Raw genomic sequence first — 23,133 nt, 5'->3', positions numbered from 1 at the left:
GCGTGTAATGAGAGTTGGCATTAGCGCGGCGTCCGCCATGCATGCAAATCAACATCGTGGCCTGCGCCTGCTCCCGGGCTACCCGGAACGGCTTAATTGCTGCTCCAGACAACCTAGCAGCTAGCTGGTAGGTGCTCGCTCAGCGATGCGGGTCACGCTTTCTCGGGTAGGCGCTACTGGCACGACGCGAGGATGGCGCAAAAAGAGGAAATTAACAAAGGAACACCGACACAGTAAACGTACGTTACAGCGACTGCGAATGCCGCACAGGACTGCTCCGATATGAGCGTCGTGTAGTGGGCTGCAGGACATCGCAGTATTCGGTTGTCTGCACATTAAGTTAGCAGGCCGTGTACCGCAAATAGCTATGGGGGCGCTACTTCAACATCAATATTTATACAAAGGAACCCACCACCTTAGTGATTAGTGGGTCATAACTATTCTACAGTATTAGATATTCAGCAGCTATTTCTATTTATTATTATTATATGGTACTATGTTAATTATTGTAAGCTACAGACAGGATACTACGGATAATAGGCAGACTACAGCTATTATTCTATTCTACTTGGTAATTGTTAGTTTCTTCCTACTTGTTAATTCGTAACTGCCTGCAGCGTTACAGGAGTGTCAGCATAGATATAAACCTACTGCTTTAGGCCCTGCTCATCGAGCTAATCCCGATGAGCGTGCCCCTGACACTGGGCTGGCCAAGACTGTTTGTCGTTGCAGGTTCCTAACTTAATATCTATATCTAAAGCTACAACTACTGTACTAACCTACATCAATTCCGGTGCTTTGTCTTCATTAGTGTACCCTGATCCCCCTAGTCCTGCACGTAGCGGATTGCAACTGAAAAGTCGACCTGTCCACGCACAGGCGGTATAGGATTAGGGTAATTGGACATATTCGGTAAATGTCGTTAATCATGAAAGTCCCTCAAGTATCCCGTAATGGGACACATTTGGTATATGTCGTTAATCATGAAAGTCACTCAAGTATGCCGTCAGTACTTTTCGTGACACCTCGTTTGCCAGTTTGTTTAGAGTTTCAAAAGTTCCTTCGTGTCTTAATAAGTCATATGTGTTATTATGTAGAAGCTGTTGTCTTAGTGTCATTGCTACATCATCGAAAAGGGGGCACTCGTAAACCACATGGTCGGGAGTGCCCTCCGAAGCACCACAGTCACACTCGGGTGTAGCCTTTTTCCCAAACCGACACAAGTATGTCGGGTATGGACCATGACCAGTGAGAAAATGTATTAGACCCCGCGTTGGCTCGAAGTACTTCATCCCTAGCCTTTCTTTAACATTTGGCAAGAACCCGAAGTTTCTTCTGCCAGTTTCTTCTATTTCCCAAGACTGCTGCCATAAGTCCTCGCCCCTTCTGCGTATTTCTCCTTTGTCCCTTACCAGTGTTCCCAGGATGTTCTCTATTTTCGCGTTGTTCCCCTTCTTGACCCAATACCATGCTGCTTGTTCTCGAGTTTTTATATCTAAAGGACAGAGCCCCATTATTATCAAAAGTGCACTTCCTGGAGATGTTCTGTACGCCCCTATGGATCTTAAGAGCATGTTTCTTTGTACTCTTCTCACTGCCATGGCAGGCACCACCCTCGTGAGCCTATGTGCCCAGACTCCCGATCCGTAACCCACTACTGACGTTAATATGCTATTATGGTACAACTTGATTAGGTGTGGTGGAAGATGAAATCGTTTATGGCCTATTGAGGTAAGGTTGTTTAATAATTGTAATGCTTTTTGGGTTACGGAATCAATGTGCCTTCCAAAGTTCCACCTTTCATCGATGATGACGCCCAGGTAGCGAGTCTCTTGTCGTCTTATAACTGGTGAGCCTCCGATTCTGACTGTGGGGTTCCTTACCAGCTGTCCCTTCAGTAATAAGTACGTCGATTTTGTCGGTGAGATCGTCATCTTGGTATTTGTGCACCACAGTTGTAATTTGGTCATTGCCCTGTCTATTTTTGGCTCGATGTCCTCGCTGCTCCGGCCGCCGACCAGCAGAAGGAGGACATCCGCGTAGGCTATCACCTCTAACACTTCTTCACTCTGTTCCAAACTATCTAAAAGCGGTTCCGTATGGATGTCCCAGAACAGGGGACCTAAGACGGAGTCCTGGGAACATCCCTTAGTTATAGATTTTTCCTACTCTACCGCTAGGGGATGATAGCCAGACCTCCCGCCCTTCACAATAGCTCCTCAGGCAACCATATAGCGACCCTGGACACTCCTTCTCCCGCAAGCAGGAGAAGAGCGAAGGCCACCACAGGTTGTCAAAGGCGCCACTGATGTTAACCATGATGCCAACAACGTACTTGTATGGGGTAGAGTCGCAGACCTCAGCCGCCAGAGCGATCGCGTCGGTTGCCGATCGCCCCGGCCTGAAGCCGAACTGCCTGCCACTCATCCCGCACAGCACTCGGTGTGCAGTCAGTCTGTCAGCTAGCAGTTTTTCAAATAATTTCCCAAGGATGTTCAGTAGGCAAATCGGCCTATAGGACTTGACGTCCGCTGGGTCCTTGTTGGGTCCCTTTTTGATTATTACAACGTTTGCCTCTTTCCAGATTTTCGGGAATTTTTCCTGTCTTAGGCACTCATTGTATAACTGGGTTAGTGGCGCCACCAGTTGAGGTGCCAGGAACTGCACCACCTCCGCCACAATGCCGTCTGGGCTGGGGGCTTTTCCTGTTTTTAGTTCTTTAATGTGACCAGCCACCTCCTCTTCAGAGAAGGGGCAGACTGCCCTGTTGTTAACTACTCTATCCAGATCTTGATTTCGTAACTGGGACTGGCCCTCCGTGTCGCTGGCCTTATCGTTGTCAGGGAGCAGGGACCGGAGAAGGACCTCGGCAGTCTCCTGCCAGGACTCCGTCATTGGGGATCGGATCTTTTCCCTTACTAGTTTGTAAGGTATTCCCCATGGATCCAAGGCCAGCTGGTCCAGCACAAATCTTTCCCAACTGCGTATTCTAACTTCTTTCAGTTCTTTTTGAAATTTGTTTTTTGCCTCCCGGTATAGCAGTAACCATCTTTGCTTTTCCCACCAGACGACACTGCGCTGGTAGTGCCTCCTCAGCCTTCTGACAGACTGACGCATTTCCTCAAGTTCAGCTGACCATGGTGACGGGGAGGCCGCCATGGCCCTCCTCCTGGTTGGAACAGCAGCCTTAACCGCTCTCTGCCGGCCGCGGTGGTCTCGCGGTTCTAGGCGCTCAGTCCGGAACCGCGCGACTGCTCCGGTCGCAGGTTCGAATCCTGCCTCGGGCATGGATGTGTGTGATGTCCTTAGGTTAGTTAGGTTTAAGTAGTTCTAAGTTCTAGGGGACTGATGACCACAGATGTTAAGTCCCATAGTGCTCAGAGCCATTTGAACCATTTTGAACCTTAACCGCTCTGGTAACTGCGCCCACCAGTTCTTCAGCCCGCTTGTCTATGTCCAGGTCCTGTTGTGCGTCACCTTCTGGCAATGGAGGAATGTCGCACTCTCTCGCTAGCCTCTCCCAGTCAGCTCTCTTGAAGTTCAGTTGCAACTCCCACCCTGCGGCCCAGTGACAGCCTCCATTTCCTAGGCTGAACATTATAAGATTATGGTCGCTTGTTGTGGCGTTCTCTCTGACTTCCCAATTCTGAATGATGTTGGCAGAATTTGGTGTAACTAACGTTACATCTATATTGGTGCCGCGCCCCCCTCCCGCTGCATAAGTGGGAGGGTTGCCAGGTCTATTTGCAACCACAAGTTGTAAAGCCATAATCATATCCTCCACTTTCTCGCTATTTTCATCTCTTGTGCCACTGTACCACAGGGGAGATTTTGCATTTATATCGGCTGTTATAACCAGTTTGCGTCCCCGCAACGCCGTGGCTACCCTGGTTAGGTGATCCAGATGTTGTTCAATGTTATCTCCGTATTGTAAATACATATTTATAAAAGTTATAATTCCCATGGGAGCCTGTACCCCCACGACATTGCAGTGACTGGTGGAAAATTGTGCAAGTGTTGTTAGACGTAGAGACTGGTTTGTGATGACAATTGCCGCTTTGGGGGCTTCCCCACTACTAGCTGTTTGCCATGTAGCGGCTGCAAATGAAAGTTTCCCAGCTTGAGAGTACGGCACCTGCAAGCAGAGTACGTCAAGCCTCTTCTCCTCCACCTCTATTCGGAGCTCCTGCATCACAAGTCTGCTGTTATGCGTGTTTAGTTGTCCAACAGTTAGTTTTGTCATTATGGGAAGTAAGTGTGCATTCTATCGTCAGGCCAAGTCTTGCTCCAATCAAATGCGATTCGACCATGAGCCAGGACTGATTGAGTGTAGACGTCATTTAAGTCAAATTTCTCCCCACGTCTGTCAAACACTTCTTAAGTAAGTCTCGCAGGGCTCCGAAGTCGGTGGGGAGGTTCACTGACTTTAATTGTATTCTATCCACAGCCTCCATTACCGAGAAGGTGACCTTTCTTCCATCCTCATGTCCTACCCGGACCACATGTCGTAAGGCAGTGGTCAGGATAGCCGGCTGCTCCAGTCTTGCCAGTTGCACTGTGAATTCAATGTTGGGATACACCCTAATCGGATCTACAGGCGGTAGCCTGATTACTGGAGTATCAGCCTCAGTTTGGTTTGCGCTGGTGCTGGTAACTGTACTTTCTTGGAGTGGTTGTCGTTTAGTTTGTTTAGTTTCGTGAGTAGGGGCCAGGGAGGCCGCCACCACTACAGGATGCTTCTGCCGTTGAAGATTTTTATTCGGCCTTTCTCCCCGGTTTGGGGAAGGGGGAGCTGTGTTCCTGTCCTGAGAATCAGTTTGAATGCATCTGTCCACCATAAAGGGATCTGTTTGAATTTCTTTCTCGACTGTCGTAGTTTTTAAGGTGCTCGAAAGCGACCTTAAAAATTCCTTAAATCTATTATCCCTCACAGCATCCCTCCTTCTTTTACTCGGGGACTTGTGTTTAAGCATCCTGTTAGTTGAGCTCTGCTCAGCCATAGTCGATTCTTGAAATGAGACGTTGTTCTAGCATCCGGTAAGTGGGGCAATTCCTTCCCGTGGCACCACAGGATTTCTTCCCACGATTTTTACACGGAATGCAGACCCCTGTTGTTTTATATTCCTTACTTCGTAAGATACTGGAATTACAATCTTAACAGCTCACGAATGTCCCCCTATTGTATAAAGGCTGTTGCTTTTCAATTTCCGATGGGTCGCGAAATGGAAAGCGCATATTTACTACTTCTCCACAAAGATGTCGCGCCGACTAATGCACATGACGAAGCGTTATGCCAACTTCCCATCAGCCTCGTCATAGAAGGCAGCCACTCGTGTTTTCTCCCAATTCCCTGTTTTGATCTGCAGCTCGCTGTCTGTAAAAATCTGTCCTCATAGCGAGAGCATCATATGAGCGAAAGGATGAAAATCAGAGGGAGCGAATTCCAGGGCATAGGGTGCTCAATTTTCGTAATTTGTCCTGGGGCAGCGTCTTTGATTCATAACGAAAGCGTCTTCGGTCCCTGGTTCGAACCCCGTTCCTGCCTAAATTTTGATTAATAATCAGCATTGGTGGCCGAAGACTTCCGGCAAAAGAGGTCAGCCTCACTCTGCCAACGGCCTTGTCAAAGGGGGCGGAGGAGCGGACAGAGGTTCAGGGCACTCTCTTGTCCTAGGGGTGGGAAACTGCTCCTGAAGGTGGAAGAATCAACAAAGATCAACGGCATGAGGATGCAGAAGGCATTGTAAACCACTGCATGAAAGACATGTAACCTGTACCCACAGGACATGTGGCTTTTAATTGAAGAAGTGTCATGATGATCTCGAGCAAAGGACTATGGAAAAGTCCCCCATTCGGATCTCTAAGAGGGGACTGCCAAGGGGGAGGTTACCATGAGAAAAAGATTGAATAATCAACGAAATAATAACATTCTACGAGTCGGGGCGTGGAATGTCAGAAGTTTGAAAATGATAGGGAAACTAGAAAATATGAAAAGGGAAATGCAAAGGCTCAATCTAGATATGTAGGGGTCAGTGAAGTGAAATGGAAAAAAGACAACGATTTCTGGTCAGATGAGTACAGGGTAATATCAACAGCAGCAGAAAATGGCATAACGGGAGTAGGATTCGTTATGAATAGGAAGATATGGCACAGAGTGTGTTACTGTGAACAGTTCAATGACAGGGTTATTCTTATCAGAATCGACAGCAATCCAATACCGACAACTATACTTTAGGTATACATGACGACATCGCAAGCTGAAGACGAAGAGTTAGAGAAAGTGTATGGAGGTATTGAAAGGGTAATACAGTATGTAAAGGGAGGTGAAAATCTAATAGTCATGGGGAACTGGAATGCAGTTGTAGGGGAAGGAGTAGAAGAAAAGGTTACAGGAAATTGTGGGCTTGGGACAAGGAATGAGAGAGGAGAAAGATTAATTGAGTTCTGTAATAAACTTCAGCTAGTAATAGCGAATACTCTGTTCAGGAATCACAAGAGGAAGAGGTATATTTGGAAAAGGCCGGGTGATACGGAAAGATTTCAGTTAGATTACATCATAGTCAGACAGAGATTCCAAAATCAGATATTGGATTGTAAGGCGTACCCAGAAGCAGATGTAGACTCATATCACAATGCAGTAGTGATGAAGAGTAGGCTGGAGCTTAAGGGATTAGTCAGGAAGAATCAATACACAAAGAGTGGGATACGGAAATACTAAGGAATGACGAGCTACGCTTGAAGTTCTCTAAGACTATAGATACAGCAATAAGGAATAGGTCAGTAGGCAGTACAGTTGAAGAGGAATGGACATCCCCAAAAAGGACGATAACAGAAGTTGTGAAGGAAAACATAGGTACGAAGAAGCTACCTGCGAAGAATCGACGGTAACAGAAAAAATACTTCAATTGATCGATGAAAGGAGGAAGTTAAAAAATGTTCCGGGAGACTCAGGAATACAGAACTACAAGTTGCTGGAGTGAAATAAATAGGTAGTGCAAGGAAGCTAAGACGAAATGGTTGCATGAAAAATGTGAAGAAATCGAAAAGAAATAATGGCCGGTAGGACTGACTCAGCATACAGGAAAGTCAAAACAACCTTCGGTGACATTGAAAACAAGGTTGATAATATTAAGAGTGCAAAGGGAATTCCACTGTTAAATGCAGACGAGAGAGCGGATAGGTGAAAAAAAGCCTCTATGGGGGGGGGGGGGGGGGGGGGAGAGATTTGTCCGATGTGATAGAAAAAGAAACAGGAGTCGATTTAGAAGAGATAGGGGACCCGGTATTAGAATAAGATTTTAAAAGAGCTTTGGAGAACTTCAGATCAGATAAGCAGAAGGGACAGATAACATACCATCAGAATTTCTAAAATCCTTGGGGGAAGTGGCAACAAAACGACTATTCACGTTGGTATGTAGAATGTATGAGTCTGGCGACATACCATCTGACCGTCGGAAAAACATCATCCACACAATTCCGAAGACGGCAATAGCTGACAAGTGCGAGAATTATCACACAATCAGCGTAACAGCTCATGCATCCAAGTTGTTGACAAGAATACTATACAGAAGAATGGAAAAGAAAATTGAGAATGCGATAGATGACGGTCAGTTTGGCTTTATCAAAGGTAAATTCACTGAGAGAGGCAATTCTGACATTGCGGTTGATAATGGAAGCAAGACTGAAGAAAAATCAAGACACGCTTATTGGATTTGTCGACCTGCAAAAAACGTTCGATAATGTAAAATGGTGCAAGATGTTCGAAATTCCGAGAAAAACAGGGGTAAGTTATAGGAAGAGACGGGTCACATACAATATGTGCAACAGTCAAGAGGGAATAATAAGAGTGGACGACCAAGAACGAAGTGCTCGTTTTAAAAAAGGTGTAAGACGTCTTTCACCCCTAGCCAGCCGCGGTGGCCGAGCGGTTCTAGGCGCTTCAGTCCGGAACCGCGCGACCACTACGGTCGCAGGTTCGAATCCTGCCTCGGGCATGGCTGTGTGCGATGTCCTTAATAAGCTTTAAATAGTTCTAAGTTCTAGGGGACTGATGACCTCAGATGTTAACTCCCATAGTGCACACAGCCATTTGAACCTTTTTCATCCCTACTATTCAATCCGTACATCGAGGAAGCAATGATGGAAATAAAAGAAAGGTCAGGAGTGGGAATAAAATTCAAGGTGAAAGGATAACAATGATACGATTCGCTAATGACATTGCTATCCTGAGTGAAAATGAAGAAGAATTACATTATCTGCTGAATGGAATGAACAGTCTAATGAGTACAGAGTATGGATTGAGAGTAAATCGAAGAAAGACGAAGGTAATGAGAAGTAGTAGAAATGAGAACAGCGAGAAACTTAATATCAAGATCGATGGTCACGAAGTAAATGAAGTTAAGGAATTCTGCTACCTAGGCAGTAAAATAATGAGTGACGGATGGAGCAAGGAGAACATTAAAAGCAGACTAACAATGGCACGAAGGTCATTCCTGGCCAAGAGAAGTCTACTAATATCAAATATCGGCCTTAATTTGAGGAAGAAATTTCTGGGAATGCTCGTCTGGAGTACAGCATTGTATGGTAGTAAAACATGGACTGTGGGAAAACCGGAACAGACGAGAATCGAAGCATTCGAGATGTGGTGCTACAGACGAATGTTGAAAATAAGGTGGACTGACAAGGTACGGAACGAGCACGTTCTGTGCAGAAACGGAGAGGAAAGTAATATGCAGAAAACACTGACAAGGAGAAGGGACAGGGTGATAGGGCATCTGTTAAGACGTGAGGGAATGACTTCCATGGTACTAGAGGGAGCTATAGAAGGCAAAAACTGTAGAGGAAGCAAATAATAGAGAACGTAGGTTGCAAGTGCTACTCTGAGATGTAGAGGTTAGCACAGGAGAGGAATTCGTGGCGGGCTGCTTCAAACCAAACACAAGACTGACGACGAAAAAACAAATGGTGCGTGATCGAACATTTCCCATCGAAAACGGTGCAGGAGCGTCGTTGTTGCACCTGTAACGTGCGGCCGAGAACCGTCATGAAGAAGGAAACGCATGACAGGTATGTTACGTGGAGTTGCATAAAATCAGGCGAAATCTCTCGGCAGACATTTCACACTTGGCGGGAGCACTATTTTGTAGGCACTTTTACGTGCTCACGTGTGCTCAGAACTGAGAAGTGCAGCGTGATGTGACCGCGCGCATACTAGAGAAGATGTGCAACACATCTGCACAGCGCTTCATCGACTTTTCGCTGTGGTATTAATGTCGCGATCGACCAGAGGTTCTTATAAGAACATCCTGAAAGTCAATTTAGTCATTGTTCCAATTATAGTTGTACTCCTCTTTTGATTTCCGCTTGAGATCCATTAGTCATGGCAGAGAGCGCACCTGTATGGTGACCTCAAACGCATATTGCACGTTGCCGAATTAATGTAATCCTTTGATCCTTGTGAAAAGAGTATCAGAACATATTGACTGAATGTTTCGATCCTACTTGCAATGTTGGACAGCAATACTGTGAGCGTCGACCGAGTACAGAGCTGCAAAATAAATGGGGGGTAGCACACAATCTATTATTTACGCTGTAAAATAATTTATAAAAACCGAGATCCTGGTTAATAATTGCAGATAGTCTTCACGTACTTCAGTACACAAATTATAATGATAAAAACGTATTGTGAGCGTGAGAGAAATCAGAGGAAAAATTGCGCCAGTGTTTTGCTACGAGCGGAGAGTTTATTTACATACTGCAACGCGTGGGCTCTTGTACCACCCATAAAACCGATGTCCATTCTTGTGCGGTCTGTTTCAGAGAACGTCCATACTGGCGTCTCTAACTTCTTCATCCCAATTGGTGTCATAGGCACGCTCTTCCCACTGTATCAGCAAAGGACTCTTCTCTGCTTACTTTCCCCAGAAAATCGATTTACCACGAGACCTGAGATTGGCAATATCTCGGTGTTGTCTACTTTGAAGTCACTTCCCATCCCAAGAGTTGTTACTGTGTAAAATCCCCCCCCCCCCCCCCCCCCTCGGTCATCGGTTCCTAGACTTACACACCAACTTAAACTAACTTATGCTAAGAACAATACACACTCTCCTGCCCGAGGGAGGACTCGAACCTCGTTCGGAGGTGCCACGCAATCTGTGACATGGCGCCTCAAACTGCGCGGCCACTCCGCGTGACCGATTTGTACCATCCCTCACTATTTTGACGACAACATAGAAACATCTGCAAAAACAACGTCAGTCTGCTGTTTCTTAGGCACTTATACTTATTTTAAGTCGTTTGCCTTAAAATTGGTTCAGACACACCGAACTCGTCTATTCTTGCGCTGACCTCCTCGTGTCTACATATGAGGGGTGTTCAATAAGTAATGCAACATATTGTTTTCGTGACCAAAAATATGTGGATTTTGTTAAGGGATATCGCGGAATTTTCCTGCTTCATCATCTATAGTTTCACAAAGTTTCGATAGGTGGCAGCGCTGTGCGCAGTCTTCAAAATGGCGTTTGTAACACAGATCTGCTCCAAGCAGAGAGCTGTCATTGTGTTTCTGTTGGTGAAAGGCTAGGGCATCGGAGATACTCATAGGCGCTTGCAGCATGTCTACGGAGAACTGGCAGTGAACAAAAGTACGGTGAGTCGTTGGGCGAGGCGTCTGTAATGGCAACAAGGTCGCGCAAACCTGTCCGATCTCACGCGTGCCGGCCGGCTGCACACAGCTGTGACTCCTGCAATCTTGGAACGTGCGGACACTCTCATGCGAGCTGATCGACAGATCACAATCAAACATCTCGCTGCACAAGTGGACGTCTTTGTTGGTAGTGCTGACACACTCGTCCACCAGTTGGAGTACTCAAAGGCTCTTCGCCGCCTAACGGAAGACCACAAGCAGCAACAAAGTACAGTGTGTGCGGAATTGCTTGTGCTTGCGCATTACGAGGCTGAAGGCTACAATTATTTGTCGAATATTGTCACAGATGATGAAATATGGGTTCGTCACTTCGAACCGGGCAAAATGGCGATTCTTGGAGTGGCGCCACACCACATCTCCTCTGAAGAAAAAGTTCAAGGCCGCATCCTCAGCCGGTAATTTTAAGGCGACAGCCTTCTGGGACTCTGTTTTCTGTTCTCCCTCATGGTGCAACGATCAGTCTGAAGTGTATTTTGCTACCCTCACAAAATGGAAGAAACTACTTCAGCGTTTTCGTCGCCACAAAAATGAAGGAGAACTTCACCTCCTCCATGACAAAGCAAAGCCTCACGCAAGTCTGCTCACCCGACAGGAGTTCAAAAACATTTAGTGGGCTGTTCTTCCTCATCCACTCTACAACCCGAATCTCGCATATTCCAACTTCCATCTGTTTGGCCCAAAGAAGGATACACTCCGTGGAAAACATTGCGTGGACGATGGGAAGGTTATTGATGCGGCAAGAGATTGGTTCCCACGTCGACCAATAGGGTGGTACCATGCGGGCATACGAGTACAGGTGAGCGCTCCAAATAAGGTTGCGTAAGACCGATATATTGAGCGGAGATTTTGTTGAGAAAAATGGTTTTGTAGCCAAACTATCGGGGAATAACATGGTGTATTGGAATGCTGAATAAAAGAAACCCGCTTTCAGAAAAAAAGTGTTGCATTTCTTATTGGACGTCCGTTGTATACAGTATATAACTCCCAAGATTTTTATCTTCTTCGGATATCCTTTCGCTGCTAATACAATTCTCACTATACACTTCTTGTTCAGTGCGTCGTTAGATAATCCTGTATGCGTATTTAATGCCCCTTATTCGGATAGAGGATTTCGGTAGGCTCCTATTTTCATTTATTCTTCTTTGTAGGAGAAGCAGGGATCAAGGAAAATAACTGAGATAGCTTGGAAGCAACCAAACTGAATTGTAAGAAAAGCGACTTCTCTCAATAAAACAACTCTTGGTCTAGAATCAAGAAAAATGTTCGCACAATAAACTCACCGAAAGTGAAAGTCGAAAGGAGTCCAAGAAGAACAGATTCTAGCAATATTTGAAATATGGTACTGCGAAGACTATTGACAAGCAAGTTGATCTAATAAGGGGCAGAATTAACATGAATGAAACAAGGTTAGAGTTATATCTTCTCGACAATGAAGTCATTAGAAACCGAGCGCAAACTCGGGATGTGGCACGGGGAAGGAAATCGGCGTGTCTGCTTGTCTTTTACACAGAAAGTATCCCTACATTTACCTCGACCAGTTTAGGGAAACTGCGAAAAGCCTAAATCTGAATTGCTGGAAAAGGATTTAAATCACCATCCGAGTCCATTTTCTTATCACTCCACCACTCTGATCAGGGATGAAGAGGAAATAGCAAGGATAAGGGAGATATTTACGGAGAACTCTAGGCAGAAGAGGCTGCAACTTAACCATAGTTAATACAACTGGTAATAGAGGGAGGGCTGTAAGGAAGAAAAATTGACCAGATGAGAAATTTTGGGAGCAGAAATTGGGGAAAAGTTATTAAGACAAGAAGAGAGTGGTGCTGGATAGAAATATACGGAAAATTGATGACATTACATCCTTTATATTAAGGTACTATAGAAAAACACTTAAGATTGTTTCCGCAAGCGCGAAGACGGCAGTTGCTGAAACCCGTTTAAACGTACGCCCTCTTCTAACAGGCGGCAAATTGGAATACAAACTCTGAATCGCAGTGAGAAATTCTCCCCCCTGTGATATTTCACCAAAGGCGGTAAAACTTGGTTGTCTTGAGACTAGCATGTATCAGTGTGCTGACAATCTTTTAAGAAATGGTCATCGTCTCTCAACCCGGGTTTTCTCTTATCAGTGAAGTATTTTAGACCTCTATAAATGCTGAAAACGAAGTATGTATTCTATTTATTTTTTTGCTTTATTGTTTAAGTACTTCTACGGATAGGTTTTGGCCTTTCAACCTGTTATCTCTCACATAACCATTTCCCATTCCTACGCTGTAATTAATTATCTCGACTTCTGACCCGCATCTCTTTTTGTTACAGGAATCGACATGCGGAGCGGCTAGCGTCAAAAGCAGCGGTAAGTACTGCCTTTACTTGATGCATCCTACAAGACGTAGCACTAACGCAACGCAAAGGGCGTACGGCATACACTGGTTGCTAAAGACGTAGCAATAGTACCTCAGTAGAGTAATTACAAGTGGTTTCCCTGTATGGTTTGGTGATACTTGGGAAATGGTTCTTTCAAATATTAGTGTAACATTTTATGATATGTTACATTTGCGATAAGTCACCTCCGTCGATCTGATGCTGTTCGGATGGCTCATTGGTAAATTTGTCTGTCTGGAAATACGTCATGAAGTGGTCCTGTAGTGAAGTACTCTCACGCTGGCTTTATCTGCTATGCTGACAGCGCATCTGACTGAGGAGGCTATATAGGAAGTGTTCCTACGTAAGCAGCTCCTAACATACGTGTTTTTCGACATTCAGGAGATATGCGATGTTACTTGAAATTATATTTAGGTTACTTAGGTTTCTCAACCATTGTACAGCCATTGCGAGACTACTGCAATCTTAGGAACAGATTTTGCAGTAAGCTTGTAGATAATATGAAGCTAACAATGGGTCTCTGGCGCACCTTTCTAGCAGAAATGAGGCATGAAAAAAAACCGACCGATTAAAACCGACACCGTTATTTTAGTTTCGAATAACCGATATTTTTCGGTATTTTTTTGGCTTCGGTTATAACACGTTTTTTCAGTTTTCGCTAATAACCAGGTAAGAAAACCGGCATACCAATTTGCCGTAGCAGCAGCGCTAAAATTTTTCGTTTTTGAGTACAACTTTTTTGAAAACGAGTAAGTTTGTTCTTGAAATTTCCTTTGCTTTTAAATATTGAATTATTGTAGGAACTGGGAAATGTGATTAGCCGCATTTTTATGACGATGCCTACAGTCAGAAGCTAGCAACAAACATATGACATAGGAATCGGTACAGTATCGCAGGGACAATGATGTACCTGTCACCGTGCGACCTGGCCTACTAGACGGCATGCTTGTACATGTAATGTGCAAGACTTGTCCCCATCTGGTCTATATGGCGGTTTCTCGCTGCCGTCCCAGGCCATCAGTTGTGTTGGTGAATGGTACCATGCCTAGTTTGGATTTATTAAACAAAGAGTGGTAGCAGTGAACTGCAATGCCAATGCTCCTTTTGCTTTGAAATATTAAAAAGGGAGGAGGCACAACAAATATGCGACACTATCGAAGGCGAAAACATCCACAATGTTCCTCGGAGGAGAAGATAAATTTAGTTGATGTACCTTTCATTTTACTGACGTGTGGTCACGAGCTGCTCCTCTTTCACCTCCACCAGAATCTCTCAAATGCTGTTTGAAGTCTACGTTTATTACTGGAAGTAAATGTAATAAAAAACCGAAAATCGATTATTTCAGAAACCGGCCGTTTTTGTGCGATTTTAACGGACATGTTAAATGGAAGACTAAAAGATCCAGGTGTAACCGAAAACCTGTTGTTTCAACGATAACTGCTATCTCTAGTAGTAATATATTCACAGTAGCTTTAAAGAACGTATCATCCACTTTGAGCCACGGACAACAGCCCTTATTTGCGAACGATTATACCATATTTTATTCTTTCCATCCTTTCTACTAAAATTTAGTAGTTACAGATGAGTTGTTAAATCGGGTTTTGGTACAACAATGCGTCTGTGAATGTTGAGTTTATTCGCACTGGATGTATCAGATTGGTATTAACTTCGTCAGTGAAGATTGTAGAACAAGCACTAAATCTGTTAGTGGGGAAAATATAGAGATCGATACATGAAGTAACTGTTGCCCAACCAGCTGCCTTCATCGTCTCATTTGTTAGAACATAATAAATAGTTACGCTTTCAGCTGTGTACCGTAAGGTTTAACATCGTCAAAAGACAATACTTTCGACTTCATTAAACCAGATTGTACGAATATGATAATGGAAACACATTATGCTCCAACATTCCTCTGGGAAAATCGGGCATCTGTTTCGATAATTGTGTTTCCCGCAGATCCAATTTCATATCGCTGTGGATGGACACCACTGCATTATCATAACACCGAAAAATTTAGAAAGCCAGCAATAAACTGTCACTGATGATCATTCGTGACACAGTAAACATGTAGGTTTCAATCGGCACGCGCGTTCAAACCGGTTTCCGACCATCCTGATTTAGGTTTTTCGTGATTTCCCTAAATCGCTTCAGGCAAATGCCGGAATCGTTCCTTTCAAAGGGCACGGCCGATTTCCCTCCCCATCCTTCCCTAAGCCGAGCTTGCGCTCCGTCTCTAAGGACCTCGTTGTCCACGGGACGTTAAACACTAATCTCCTCCTCCTCCTTTCAATCAGTGTGCTTTGGGCAGCTTTTCAAGTGCAAGCTACCGTCGAGAACTTACCCACAAATCGCCCACAAAGCCTTTCAGGGCACCAGCGAAGCACGGGTAGCACGTGGCGTTTTTGGGTGATGCATATAACGTTCTTACACAGTGATACAGCCAAAATTCATCGGGCATGTTAAGAAAGTCTAACATGAGTTTGAACTACGAAGTATATGCTCACGCAAAAATTCAGAAGTGTTTTATCAATATTTGCAAATGATCAGTTGTTATAGTAAACAAAGACTGGCCATGGGATGCCAAATAGCACACGTAGCAGGTATGCGGTCCGTGGGCCGACAGCGGCTTATGTTGTCTCGGCTTCGCTCGGTTCTCCTCGGAAGTACTCGGCACAGAGCAACATTTCCTGCTCTACTATTGTGTGGCTTTTTTCGCTCGGTAACACTCTCACAGTTCGGAAGGATCGTAGTGTCGGTGCTGTTTTCCCTTCATTATTTCTTCGTGGTATGAAGGACGTTCACAGGTCCAGTGGCTGTTTGCATAAAAAGAGACTGTGCAGCAATCCGTCGTCACAAACCTTTAAAACTGGATGGGAATCACAGAAGAGAGGGATAAGAAGTCTCAATATACATTATGCAATTGCATCCGCAGGTACTTCAAAATTTGCTATGAAACGACGTTGCAATATCACGCAGAAAGAATTTGAAGATGTAGTGGGCAAAGAGGGAGCAAACAATTACAAAGAACGACAGATGGGATTCACTGTTCTGTAAATCAAGAGGTACTTCGTGCTAAATTTGTAGGCATGGAGCACGTGAAGAAATTGTTAGTATGAACAGCAAAATTTTTGAAGTCTCATTGTCAGTTGCAGAAGTTTTCAATGGAACTGAACGGAGAGTATGGAGAATTTATATGTTACTGCAAAGTACGCTGGTTAAGTCAAGGGCCTGCTTCGAAGATTTACAATCCGCTATTGTTGAATTTATGAAAGAAAAAGGAGAGCAGAAACGAAAGTCCGAACATCTAGAATGGACTGCAGACCTCGCATTTTAAGTGGACTTGACTGCACACTGCCCACAGTAAGACACTGCGAGGTTAGAAAGAATATATTTCTGACTTGATGGGAATACATTAAAAAGTAAATAACAGGGTATAAGGGACAAATTCTGACAAACATTGTCCAGTTCCTTTAAAGTCAGTACCGGCTTCAAAAAAATGGTTCAAATGGCTCTGAGCACTATGGGACTTAACACCTGTGGTCATCAGTCGCCTAGAACTTAGAACTACTTAAACCTAACTAACCTAAGGACATCACACACATCCATGCCCGAGGCAGGATTCGAACCTGCGACCGTAGCAGTCGCGCGGTTCCGGACTGAGCGCCTAGAACCGCTAGACCACCGCGGCCGGCTAAAGTCAGTACCGCCATTAGACTGTTTTTTATTTGCAGTGTTACATTTACACGGTCATGATTTCGTCTTTAAAGTGCCATTATCAAGTGTTTTAATGTTATACAGTGTCTAAGATAGCGTACTGTCGTATTTAAAATACACTATTAGACACATTGTCTAAGGGTCAATACTTCTGGTAAAAGCCTACTGCTTTGTTTTATCACTTGAGTATACCATCTTGACCCTTAGACAATGTGTACAATAGTGTATTTTAAATACGACAATATGCCAACTTAGGCACTGTATAACATTAAAACACTTGATAATGGCACTTTAAAGCCGAAATCATGATCGTATAAATGTTAACACTGCAAATAAAAAACAGTCTAATGGCGGTACTGACTTTAAAGAAATATGTTGTGACAGTGGCCCCACATTATTAAAAAGTTATTAACTGTCCAGTTCACTAAGCTCAGTAGCATTAAAAAAAACGCCAGGTTTGAAGATTCGTTATGGCCTTGCAGAAACTATAATGATAATTTTCTAAGCTCAGTGGCATTAAAGAAAACGCCAGGTTTGAAGATTCATTATTGCCTTGCAGAAATTATAAGAATAATTTTCTAAATATTTTGAAGATTGCCAATCTTACTTCCGTTTTCGAGCTGTATTCGAGGCCGTTTGCCATTTCAGTAGAAAGTGTCCCCATGCATGCGAAGATGCAACTGACTGGTCTGCAACGTAATCCATGTTTTAAAGGAAAATTCATCTGCATTAAATTGTCCACAATGGCTACATTGTTTTCCTCAGGTTTCCACACCTCCATAGTGACGTTGGAAAATTTCTACAGTATTTCGATCAACATGTGTGTGCAAATGTCCTTTTTTCGATTATGAAACTAAATAAGTCACTATTATGTGGAAACCAGAGTGCAAAAATTGTGCTATTGTCTGTGTCTGCCGGTAGGCCGACACTTTCTTGAACCAGATAAAAACTGTATTATGTCTTCAGCGCGCCAAAAATGATTAATACTCAAAATATGTTCTGTTTGTGATTGTCGTTACGGGAATGTCAAATACGAAGTCACATCCTATGCATAGCGACTGCAGCTGCGATATAAATGAGGCGAATTCACAGTTTCCCCCTCTTCCTCCTCCTTACGCTGTGACAGCGTGCCACGGTGGCTGGGGGGTGGGGAGTGTGCAGGTAGGCAGAGCGCAACGGCAGTTATGCCAGGGCACATCCCGCGAGACGGATCATTGGCCGCCTCTGTTCTAAACGAAAGAGTGGCATCAGGACTCTAATCTCTTCGAAGGTTACGTCACAAAAGTGGCTGATCACTGATTGATTTATTGCTCTCATTCATTAATGCCGTGTAGTCTACACAGCACTGTAAGCAGTAAATGAAAGAGTCAGCTACGTCCGAAATATCTTCTTTAAGTTGTGAAGATGAAGAAGTAGGTGCCTTGTTAGTGCGAGCAAGCAGAAATATTGGAAACGTAAATTACAGTACGATGCATTGAATGAAGCATGTAGGCTACACAACATGATTTGCTTTGTCATCGAAAAAAAATGGTTCAAATGGCTCTGAGCACTATGGGACTTAACATCTGTGGTCACCAGTCCCCTAGAACTTAGAACTACTTAAACCTAACTAACCTAAGGACATCACACACATCCATGCCCGAGGCAGGATTCGAATCTGCGACCGTAGCAGTCACGCGGTACCGGACTGCGCGCCTAGAACCGCTAGACCACCGCGGCCGGCTTTGTCATCGAGTTTATTGAGAGATTTGATAGTGCATCAGTTTAGTGCGGGACTGCTCTGACCTGCCCTTTGTAGAATCGACGCACCGATCCCGTAATAATACCTTTCATTCAGTTATGCATGCTGACTTCATACTGACATGTTCTCGCATACACTGTATAACGATGGCCAATGATTTTCAACTATGGCAGGATGTCAATTTTTTAAACATATATTGAGATATTGAGGCCATCAAATTACGTTACTTATTTTCTGTTTGCCTTAGACAGGGCGTATGTGTAAATATTTCTGTTTCCATGGCATTAAAATTGCAGTATGCAGGCCATCTTTATATTTTTGAGCTTTGTACAATAATATAGATTGTAATAAAAGAACAAAAAACAAGGAAAACACGCACCCACACGCCGACATTAATATATACAATGTATTCGGTGATGTGTGTGTGTGTGTGTGTGTGTGTGTGTGTGTGTGTGTGCGATGTCTCTACATATCTTCTTCAGAACCATTCAGTTTTCATTTTCAGCTAGAGTAGGTCTATTTCACCATGAATTCAACACAGTTAGGTGTACTTGAAACTTATTTGTCGTAAATAAGGGTAAAAGTATCGAGACTCGATTAGTAACAGTTGTAGAAACATTTAGATGGTGGTTTTAATGCTTCAAGTGGTCTACATTGTTTCCCCTGCCACCTCCCCCTCCGTCCCACTGGAATACAACGCACACGACATTCATACACCCACGTTAAACTGTCAGAAAAGACCTTCTTTGGGACGTTGCTCACCTCGCGCGTCACATTGGCTTCAATGACGGTCATGTCGTGAAAGCGTTTACTCTCCAAGTGGATTTCTGCACTTTTTCGTTTCATGGTAGGTTCGTATTGATAACACCAAGTCTAGTCATCCATGACAATCTTTTCCAGGAAAGAGCTGTCCGTATTTGCATTTAAATCAAGTCACAGCAGACATCCACGTGGCGTTATTTTTGTTCGGGAGTCACAGACTTTTCTCTTCTTCAACATCCTCGAGAATATCTTGAACACTTGATTTGCTGATGTTACTCAATTGCGATTTGTGACACTCTAGTGCTGACACGACACCGCCGCAAGCCCGTTACTTAACACTGCCTGCTGATAACTGAATGGTCGAATGCACATCTATTCTTTGCACTCTTCTGTAAGATTTTCACTTACAATCATTTATTAGATGTCACAGAAAATACTTGCGTAGATTGATACTTTTATAACACAAAGTAAGAGTTAATTTGACCAAATCTTTAAAACAAATGCAGCAACTGCAGTTATAAATCGTGACTTCATAAACTAGTAAAATTTCTCAGAAATATCTGAATGGCTGATGCCAGTAAAATTTTCTGTTTAGATAGAGCAAATGAACGTCCAAACCTTCATCAGCAACAAATATTTTAAGCTCGCAGAACGAATGAATTAAAAAAACTTAACACTAGTGATTGTAGACTTTTGAATGAATTAGTTAAAATTTGAATACATCATTGACAATTACAGAGGAAAAAGCTTTAGCAACAATTGACTTTGTTCGAAATGTTTTACAAAAGTTTTATTTCAATAATTTCAAAGTGACTCTATTCAAAAACAGTTTAAGCACCAAAATGCACCGTCGTAACTTTCATGATCTGGCCAGACCTAAACTCCTTCACTCAAATATCACGTTACTTGTAAGAGAAGTTAGCATTGATGGAGGGTATGTGTCTGAAGTGTTAGCGATGGCTAACGATCTGGAAGTATCCGACACGGAGATCGAAAATTATTCATGATTGTATACCTTTGTACTAGAGGTCAATGACGATTTATATTCGTGTCTGAACTGGATGTCGCATTATTAAGGTAAAAAAATTATTATTTGGTTTGCAATAAAATCTTTCCTCTGCTAACCACATGCCTATTAGTAGTTAGTGCCTTTAGCAGTTAGAATCTTCTATTTAGCTGGCAATATTGACGCTCACTGTATTGCAGTAGTTCGCGTAATGAAGATTTTTGTGAGGTAAGTGCTTAATGAAATGTATAGGTTATTGTTAGGATTTCTCATTAGTCAGGGCCATTCTTTTGAATTAATTATTTGAAGTCAGGTTTTGAGCAGTCAGATTGCGTTGCGCTAGGATATTGGGGGTCTCAGTCATTCAGCAATTTAAGTACAGACTCACTCATTTAAATAAAGAAGTTTCATACTTTAACAAACGCTGGTGAAAATGGTTGGAGGTCCCTCGCTTGTGGCGGCGGCGTACTAGAGTGAAGTCACGTGCACAGGAACTCTCGCTGCCCTGCCCCAGGAAGCTCACGTGTCCAGCATACAAGCCGCTTGGCACACGCCAGTCACGCCCTCTCTCTGCTGGCTACTGCTATAACCCAGATCCAGCTCCGCTCTTGCGCACGGCTTAAGCAAGCATTTTCGTTCGGTCCGCACGGCCTCTGACCACAGTTAGCCGGTCCAAAGACTAAAAGCGGCGTTGACAATCGATAGGTTGGCAACGACAGCACCAAGAGCGCTAAAAGCTTCGTTGTCAAGCCTACAAACAAAACACACCATCACCGCTGTCGTCGTCCCTATGAAACGTACAGGCGCAGAAGATGGCACATTCGCCCTCTGCTTACCTGCCGTTATAATGATGAAACACGATCTAGCAAGCGTTGGTTGTTTCAAATAATATGATCACGGTTCCCTGTTTAACGTTAATAAATACTCATTTGACGTTATTATACAGTTTAAGTATAGAAAAAAACGTTTTTCAGGAAAATCTTGTGATGTACATACAGCGTGGAAAAGAGAACCAGCAGACATGTGGGAGACCATCTGAGATGGATGAAATCACGCAGAGTACTTCCTTCATCCGTTGCCCCACATGCTACGAGAAACTTCAGTGAGAAGTTTTCACGCATCACTCTTTTTACGCGCATGTCTGGAGTCTGTGGTGGCTTGTGGTAGAACAACACAAGGATTTTAAGTGGAGATGTCCTAACAATGCGTATTGGAAAATCAAACAAAAGAGGAGGGTGGAAATTGTTCTCTATGGACATCGGCAAATTTTCTTGTTTCAAAATTTCTCTGTTGCATTCCTGCGCAGTGACATAAAGGAACTTATGGGGCCAACCGTTGTTGCCGAGCGGTTCTAGGCGCTTCAGTTCGGATCCGCGCTGCTGCTACGGTCGCCGGTTCGAATCCTGCTTCGGGCATAGATGTGTGTGATGTCCTTAGGTCAGTTAGGTTTAAGTAGTTCTAAATCTAGGGGACTGATGACCTCTGATGTTAAGTCCCATAGTGCTTAGAGCCATTTGAACCATTTCTGAACTTATGGTCAAATAGTTCAAATGGTAGCGTAGTGTAATCACGCCTAAACAAGGGTCGGTGTATACAAAATAGTTGGCGGCAGTGCTGCAGTGTTATATGAGGGTTGGCACTATTTATTTACAGCTCGTACAAAATAGATACGTGTTTCAAAGTTTTACTGACGTTCAACGTAGTCACCAGTATTGTTTATAGCCCGTTGCCAGCGATGTGGAAGTCGTAGGATGCTCTTAGCAGTGCCAGTTGTGTTGAGAGTTCGAGCGGCGTGGTCTATTGCCCGAAGAATTTGTAGCAGTTCTGAAGCGAATGCCGTGAAGTGTTCCCTTCAGTTTAGAAATCGAGTTGAACTCACGAGGGCTTAAGTTAGGGGGGTGCAGTAGGTGGTATAGTACTTAGCAGCCCCATTAGTCAAACAAATCAGTAACAGCTTGCACTGTACATACTTGAGCATTGTCCTGCAAAATGATGGTCAGGTCCTGCAGAAAGTGTCATCACTTCCGTCTCTCTGCTGCTAGTTTTTGGAACACAGCCTACGACCATCGCTGGCAATGAGTTATACACAATGCTGGTGACTACTTTGACGGTCAGCAAAACTTTGAAACACGTATCTGTTTTGTAAGAGCTGTAAATAAATAGTTGCCACTATTAAAGTTCCTACCCTCGTAGTTTGCATTTAGAGACGAAGGTTGTTGTATATATTCGTGTCCAAAATGAAAGTAACAAACCACTATCTCCCTGTCCAGTTTATACCCACGATATAATCATACAACTGTCAATAGATGTCCGTACGATAGCCTTCTGTACGGAAGATAACATTCCGGTCAACGAACGACCACGCCAACGATGACGTCAGGGTGCCTATCAAACAGGGTAGTATTTGTCGGGTAGTCCAAATCGCCGTGTACCCAGTCATAGTCGGTGCTGTAAAGCACAGCAAATGTTCAAATGTGTGTGAAATCTTATGGGAATTAACTGCTAAGGTCATCAGTCCCTAAGCTTACACACTACTTAACCTAAATTATCCTAAGGACAAACACACACACCCATGCCCGAAGGACGACTCGAACCTCCGGCGGGACCAGCCGCCCAGTCCATGACTGAGGCGGCCTAGACCGCTCGGCTAATTCCGCGCGGCAAAGCACAGCAAAGACGCCTACCAGACTCTGCCGTGGGAGGACACAGGAAGCATGGAAGTAGGACAGACGGAAAATGATGTCGCCCGATGGCTTAACGTGAACCCTACTGTTGTTTTTAGGATGTGGCAACAGTTCATACAGATCGGAACTGTATCCC

At 43.9% G+C, this 23,133-nt stretch overlaps 1 long non-coding RNA gene across 1 annotated transcript in view; it reads left to right on the top strand.

Moving 5' to 3' along the window:
* The window catches only part of LOC124614004, a 701,124-nt gene that overhangs the window by 359,051 nt on the left and 318,940 nt on the right, over positions 1 to 23,133 (top strand). The window contains exon 2 of the long non-coding RNA XR_006979673.1: positions 13,025 to 13,061. This is a non-coding gene — a long non-coding RNA (uncharacterized LOC124614004). The remainder of the gene's footprint in view (positions 1 to 13,024; positions 13,062 to 23,133) is intronic.

The sequence above is a fragment of the Schistocerca americana genome, chromosome 4 (assembly GCF_021461395.2).
Source record: "Schistocerca americana isolate TAMUIC-IGC-003095 chromosome 4, iqSchAmer2.1, whole genome shotgun sequence".
NCBI classification, from domain to species: Eukaryota; Metazoa; Arthropoda; class Insecta; order Orthoptera; family Acrididae; genus Schistocerca; species Schistocerca americana.
This window is presented reverse-complemented; position numbering and strand designations above follow the sequence as displayed.